The sequence below is a fragment of the Limulus polyphemus genome, unplaced genomic scaffold, assembly GCF_000517525.1.
Source record: "Limulus polyphemus unplaced genomic scaffold, Limulus_polyphemus-2.1.2 Scaffold1580, whole genome shotgun sequence".
NCBI lineage: Eukaryota > Metazoa > Arthropoda > Merostomata > Xiphosura > Limulidae > Limulus > Limulus polyphemus.
In genome coordinates this window covers 49,183-55,710 of record NW_013667190.1, presented here as the reverse complement: position 1 = coordinate 55,710, position 6,528 = coordinate 49,183, and the positions used below count along the sequence as shown (strand labels likewise).

Here is a 6,528-nt window from a genome sequence, read left to right as displayed (position 1 = left end):
AAAAGGGAAACAGTGAAGCCCTTCATGAAGTTACTACCACTGATGTGACCATTACCGATAATAGGATATTTCCTGATGGAGCAGATGAACCCCACGTGAAGCAGAAGCCAACGAGACGGAAACCAGTATGGAAGAAGATAAGTCCCGTGAAATTAAGAGACTTTGTTGAATTTTAATTTTGTGTCTGTAAATTCTGTCCATTTAATTAAGTTATTGTTAATTGTCTATTGGTTTAATGTAAGTGGCTATTGTTCGGGACGAACAATATTAAGGAAGGGGCAGTGTTATGATAGCGGAAGCCACGTGACGCTGGTAATACGTAATGAGTTCTAGAAAGATCGGGAAACATCACAAATTATCCAGTATTTGCTAGGCATCCTCTATTCTTGTATATAAGTGCGCCAGACAATAAATCGAGATAGAATAGCAGAGAGAGAGATTGGAGATATAGACGGACAATTGAGTCAAGCGCGGTAGTTAGTAAAGTGCGTGAATCGTTCGTTGAGAATTGTAGCGTGTGTTTAAGTGTGGAAATTAAGTGTATTGCAAAGTTGTATTGAGAAAAAATAAACTAGTTCTATTTCAGAAAGGACTTGTATCGCTGAAGTTTCTCGGGAAGAATTTCTGCGGGAAGTTAACAAACGAACAGAGACGTAACAACACTATTAAACAACTTTGGAATTGTTGGATATTATGAAAAAAGCTGAAAAAGGAACAACAACCAACGACACTGTTTTACTGTATTTTAATTAAATTGACTCTTTCATCCTCACAGTTTAAGAGATATTGCGGGATGTTTAAAGTATTTTTCAAAGAACAACGGGAGAAACGCCATATCAGTCTTTGAAGTACAATATCTGAACGTATGTTAAGTACGCTAAGGTTAAGATCGACAAGATCAGGATTATGCACGCACATTATATACAGCTAGTATGATAAAAAAAAAATCACTATTGACAGCGCTTGCCAGTATTTGGCATGCTGCCAAATTGGGTGGAACTATTCTGGCTGATCGAAGATTTGTTCAGTAGTATGCAACATTTCAAGATAAAACGCAACTAGCTAAATAAGGGTGGCTCGGGAAAAATAAGTCTGCCAATGTGCCGAGAGTTTCCGCTACTCTTGATATTGCTACAATCACACTCTGACTTTACGAGAATATATTTAGAGAGTCTAGCTTGCGATAAACATGAAAGCACCGTTTCTTAAGTACGAAGAACAACTGATTGATTTATATTTTAGATATAAAGCTGGTTAGCGTGTTATACTAACTGTAAAACTATCAAGTCAGATTATTATAAACTATACGAAATACACTTGTGTAAAATGTTTATTGATGTGTCTGTATATGAGTTACCAAGTCGAAGGGAGGACACAAATGCTATAAATAGGTCCTCACATCCTGCAGAAGTGATATACAATATATTTCCAGACATAGTTTGAAGTGTTATGCATTCAGATTCATCGCATAAGTTACAACATACGGAAATACAATTACGAATGTGTTAACTTGGTTATTCTTTGGAGCCATATTCAAATATTTTAATATATTTAGTGAAAGGACTTTACTTGAAAATCAATCCAGCATATATATATACATACATACGAGAAAACAGATTAAATACATATTTTCTAAACCTAATATATATCCTTACATACACATAAAAAAGATAATTCCTAAGTTTATTTTGAGAAAAATATTCGTGTGTTTACTCCAGTACATTTACATATCGAGTATCCAATACCCAGTTTTCTCTTTGATCTGTGCCTTCTTTAGAAACATTATATGCTCAACTGTAGCCATACTTCCTATACATAAATTCGTGATGCTGAGAAGCGTCACAAGTACGCAGGGTTTGTATGTGTGTCTATAAAGATACACCGGGTTTCTGATATTTTAATTTACACATATAAATACAGAATCGACTGTATTTTGATTAAGTTTAAAATGATATATATATATATATATATATTCAAACATTATAAATAATCATTAAATATAAATTATAAGTCCATACGCCGAGAAGAATAATTCGGCTAAATAATAACAATAATATTTATAATCATCAGTTATTAAATATCTTGGTTTGATAGACGTGTTACGACATTCAAAGCCTATTTCAAGGAAAATTCAATAACATTTAACTTGAAATAGACGTTTTGTACTCAATGTTTTCTGCTAATCCTTCCTGAACGAGTAGTAGAAAAGGTTCCGTTTTTTAAGCATATTAGAGATAACCAGTCAGATTCTTTATAATAATTATATAACATCTGCTTTAATAGCAAATATTGTTTGATATAGTTGTTTAATTTTTCTGTACGATGATCAAAAGTTTCGATAATGAACCCAACCAAAGATTTTAATTTACTCTTTTAATTTTTGATTATTGTGATCATTTGGCTATAAGAACAACTTACCCACCAGTGAACTAGCTCGTGTAGTTGGGCGCCACCTCACACTTTGAGGCTTGATGAGAATACACGCGTGGGAACACGACCGGGTGATTATGGCTGCAAACTTTCGTAGATGTCTCAAATACAGAATTTGATTGGAGAAACTACCAATGATCATAATAACTTTCATGCGTAAAATTTCAAAAGAAGGTGGGGCTAACTTGGGCGGATGGGCATACTGTATAATAGCGCAAAAAAATAACCCGACACACAGAATCACTATTTCCTTGTCTGTAATCCAACAACAACGCGCCCAAAAGACACCAATGAGAATAAAAGAAGGCGTGGTTCGATTACGTAAACGTAAAATATAATTGGACTAGTTTTCTTCAACGTCATAACTCTGTACTTCATGACTGGGCAACTGTTGGGTTCATCCAAAATCTCATAAGGGTAATATAACACATGGTAAGGAAGTAATATTATGTATTGTCGTTGTTGATTTGAAAAATAATGTATTAAAGAGAAGATACGTAAAATAATGCAAAAGTATTCTTTGAAGATAAACAAAAGGCAGTTATAAGTTGTTGAAAAAGTAAAGTTCTTGAAGGATCTTTACAAATTATAATACAAATTTTAATATTACCAAATATTGTTATAGTTAAGTACTGTCTGTACTGATGGCAAGACTTTTATTCTATAATAAATTAATTGCGCCAGTTACCCTCTTTCTTACACACCTATTAATATTAACTTCTGATCATGGAAAGCTAGTTAAGTATATTATACATAAAAATGAACGTTGTTATGAGTACAGATAATTAAATATACTGTTGTTATTTTTTAAGGTTATATTGAATTGCTTCATTAGTTGGGTACTCTCGCTGTTATCGATATTTTTGGCCGTAATCTCAATAATATCCCATGAGTTTCGGCCATCTTAAAATAGCATTAAAGACGGGATAAAGTACATTTTATTTGAACACATTAATAAACACTTGAATTTGGCTTCTTACAAATCTTTCAGTAAAAAGTCTTCCCTAAGCCATCATAAACCTTCACAAAGGAATGCCTACTCAATCACCTGTTTTTTTGAACAAATAATTAATAAACGTATTTTAATAATTAGCTATCATGCTAATTATGATGATATAATTGTCATTAATATTGATTATGTTTATGCATCTCACATATACAACTTTTACTGCCTGGTAAAAGAAACTACCTAAAATATGACGACATCTTCATAAGAATAGCATATGCGGAATATTATGTTAATTTCGATACAAATAAAAGGGTAATTGTTGCATTAATTTTAAGAGGCTATGTGAATTATATATTTCTTTGCGACCCAGGCCCGGAGTTTGTATCTTATTTTCATTTTTCAGGTACACAGAACTATTAACTCACAGTTAGTGCCAAAAAACACAAAAAAGTGTAAATGAACAGTTTCCTTTACCAATAACCATGACAACAGGCATAAAAATATTGTAAACTGTATCAAGGGAGCTAAAGTCTAACGTCGAATTATATGGTGTGGCGATTACAATCATTATTAGCATATTTCAAACTTTAGATTACAGTAATAAACGTTACAAATTCGATAAAATAGTATAATGGTAAACTACTAAGTCTTGCAGAGTCAAACTTCAAAGGCAGCGTGCACACCAAAACAAAAGGGAATGAACAACATTGTTAAGTATACGAAATTCGCCAACAGCACTAGTTGGTATATTACCTTTAAAATTACAATTATTATATATAATATGATTGTAACTTCAACTCGTATGTCAGGATGGCCGAGCGGTCCAAGGCGCTGCGTTCAGGTCGCAGTCCGGTCTTCCGGGCGTGGGTTCGAATCCCACTTCTGACAATAATTTTTATTCTATTCTCAAATCTAATTATTTATTGCACATTAATAGAAATAATAGTAATAAAAAAATCCAACACACTTGTGGTGTGCATGTTTTGAAGGCAAAACCCCTCCACTATTCTGTCTGGTCCACCTCGACCCCATCCTCGGAAAGGCTGCACTTCAAAACAATCTTTTCTCTTTTGTGTACTTTACCCTCATATTTGTTATAAGTTAACGAAGAAACATATGTTAATACTTAAAAGTGAAAACAGTTTACTAATAAATTATAGTTTATACGTCTAGTTCTGAAACATTGTCCTACTCTTCAGCGATAATAATTGTACAAAATTACTGGTATTCATCAACAGATGGCGCGTGTATTTAATAGCATGATATTTCAAGGAAATAGGATAGGTAATCCATACATCTAATAAACTCGGTTGTTTAGATATTTAAAAATAACTGGAGGATCTTCCCTTCAAATATTTGTTTATTGGATGTCCAGATGTGAAGTGGCTAACTCATGTGCTCGGGGAGAGATGATGTCAACTTTTTCATTCAAACTTTCTCCATATTTTCTTCAGCTTCACTCTGAACTATTTCTGACTCGGAGAATTATCCATAGCTAGAGAGATAATGGTTTTATTTTATGTAAATGCATGTAGGTGTACCAGTGTTTTAGTCGAGACCTCAATATCCAATACAGAGACCTTAGGGGTCGACCGTCGAGACCAAGACCTTGTAATAATTTACACAATAAAAATAAAGCAAGAAGAATAAAAATCACATGCATCAAGCAAACTTTATTAACATCTTAACCGCAAATCTTTTATACCTTTACCCCACAGTCTTTGTTTTATCGTCTCCTCCTATGAAAAAATATAATAAAATAATGAATGAATGAAAAATAATCAGAAAGGTCAGCAAACAAAACTAAAACCAGTATTGGTGTCAGTAAATTCTTTATGATCTTTGAAGCCAAACAGGATCACAGCAGATCTACTAGACATGTTGAATATCAGGGATAATCGCTAACGTTTGACGTAAACGCGTACACCAGTTGAAGTTCATACAAACATGTAGTAATGGTTTTAATTTTATAAATTAACGTATACTTCAATATCAAACAGTTCATATGTATTAACCCTGAAGAAGCTGTAAAAGCGAAACGTTAGTAGTAATAATAAAACAAATATGTATACATCTGGAGTATAAAGGTAGTTCATCTAAACTTTTATCAAAACCTGTAGTAAACCTACGCGTAATACAATATATAGTAGCAATTAGTTTTGAATAGCGGGTATTATAACGGCGAATTGGCGTACAGGCAATATGGCGGTTGGTGACGTCAACAAAAATAAGGGAGGCGCTACAAACATCATTACAAAGGTATAGTACCAATTACCAAGGGGGTTTTACTAGTAAATCATCTTTGATGCTACACCATGCTCGTACGAACTGCTGCGTAATCGATATTTAGCGCTTAATAATCCTGAGTAGATGACTGGTCTAATACTGTTAAAACTTTTAAATTTAGCCGGCGTCATTTTCGAAACCTGTAAAACATCGAGACCGAGACCTTCTAAAGAGTAGTCTCGAGACCAACAACAGATGACGTGTACAAGTGTTATCATATTGTTGCGTCAGCGAGTCACATGACCACTGTGGCGCCCTCTAGTTTCTAGAACTATCTTGTTCTTTCAGGAATGCTCTAGTAATTACTAGTAGGGTAGGCTGGTATATATAAGAGGGGAAAACGTGACGCGGGGAGGTAATGTGTAGAGATAGTGAGTAACTGAACTGCAGTCACACGGTATTGTTGAAATTAACGTTCGTTCGTTACAGTGTTGTTTTAGCGCGAGTATTGAGATTAAGTGTATCGCAGAGTTATATTTGGAAAGAATAAACCAGTTTTATTAAGTAAAGACTTGTGTCGTTAAAGTTTCGTTGGAACGAAGTTACGGGAAAGTTAATTAACAAACGGAGATGTAACAATATTGATGCAATAATATCAGTCTTAGTATGCAATGTTACAGCGTAAAACTGAGAGAGTAGCTAAAAAAATCAAGATATAGCTTTATTTTAATTTATAGTAAACAGACATTAGCTAATTTAACCTATTCGAGCCCAAATATATGGCTATTTTTGCTTTTGATTCTGTTGTAAATCTGCAATTTGGTCGTCATCGTGCATACTCTGGTAGGAAACAGAATGTGGCTAAGGAAAATATATATTGTTGCGTCAGCGAAGTCACATGACTAGTGTCACGCCACGTTTCT

At 33.8% G+C, this 6,528-nt stretch overlaps 1 protein-coding gene and 1 non-coding gene across 5 annotated transcripts in view; one reads left to right on the top strand and one right to left on the bottom strand.

The window, feature by feature from the left end:
* The window catches only part of LOC106464178 (polyhomeotic-like protein 3), a 115,733-nt gene extending 112,998 nt beyond the window's left edge, over positions 1 to 2,735 (bottom strand). For 3 of the 4 annotated variants that reach the window (XM_013924299.2, XM_022391873.1, XM_022391872.1), the window contains exon 1: positions 2,423 to 2,735. The gene's annotated coding sequence lies outside the window, so the exon portion shown is untranslated. Of the gene's footprint in view, positions 1 to 2,418 lie in introns of all 4 variants that reach the window. The other variant, XM_013924300.2, reaches the window with a different exon arrangement.
* A 1,448-nt stretch (positions 2,736 to 4,183) lies between these two features.
* Positions 4,184 to 4,267, top strand: Trnal-cag. The gene has a single exon. It is a non-coding gene; the product is annotated as a tRNA-Leu (tRNA).
* Positions 4,268 to 6,528: the final 2,261 nt, after the last annotated feature.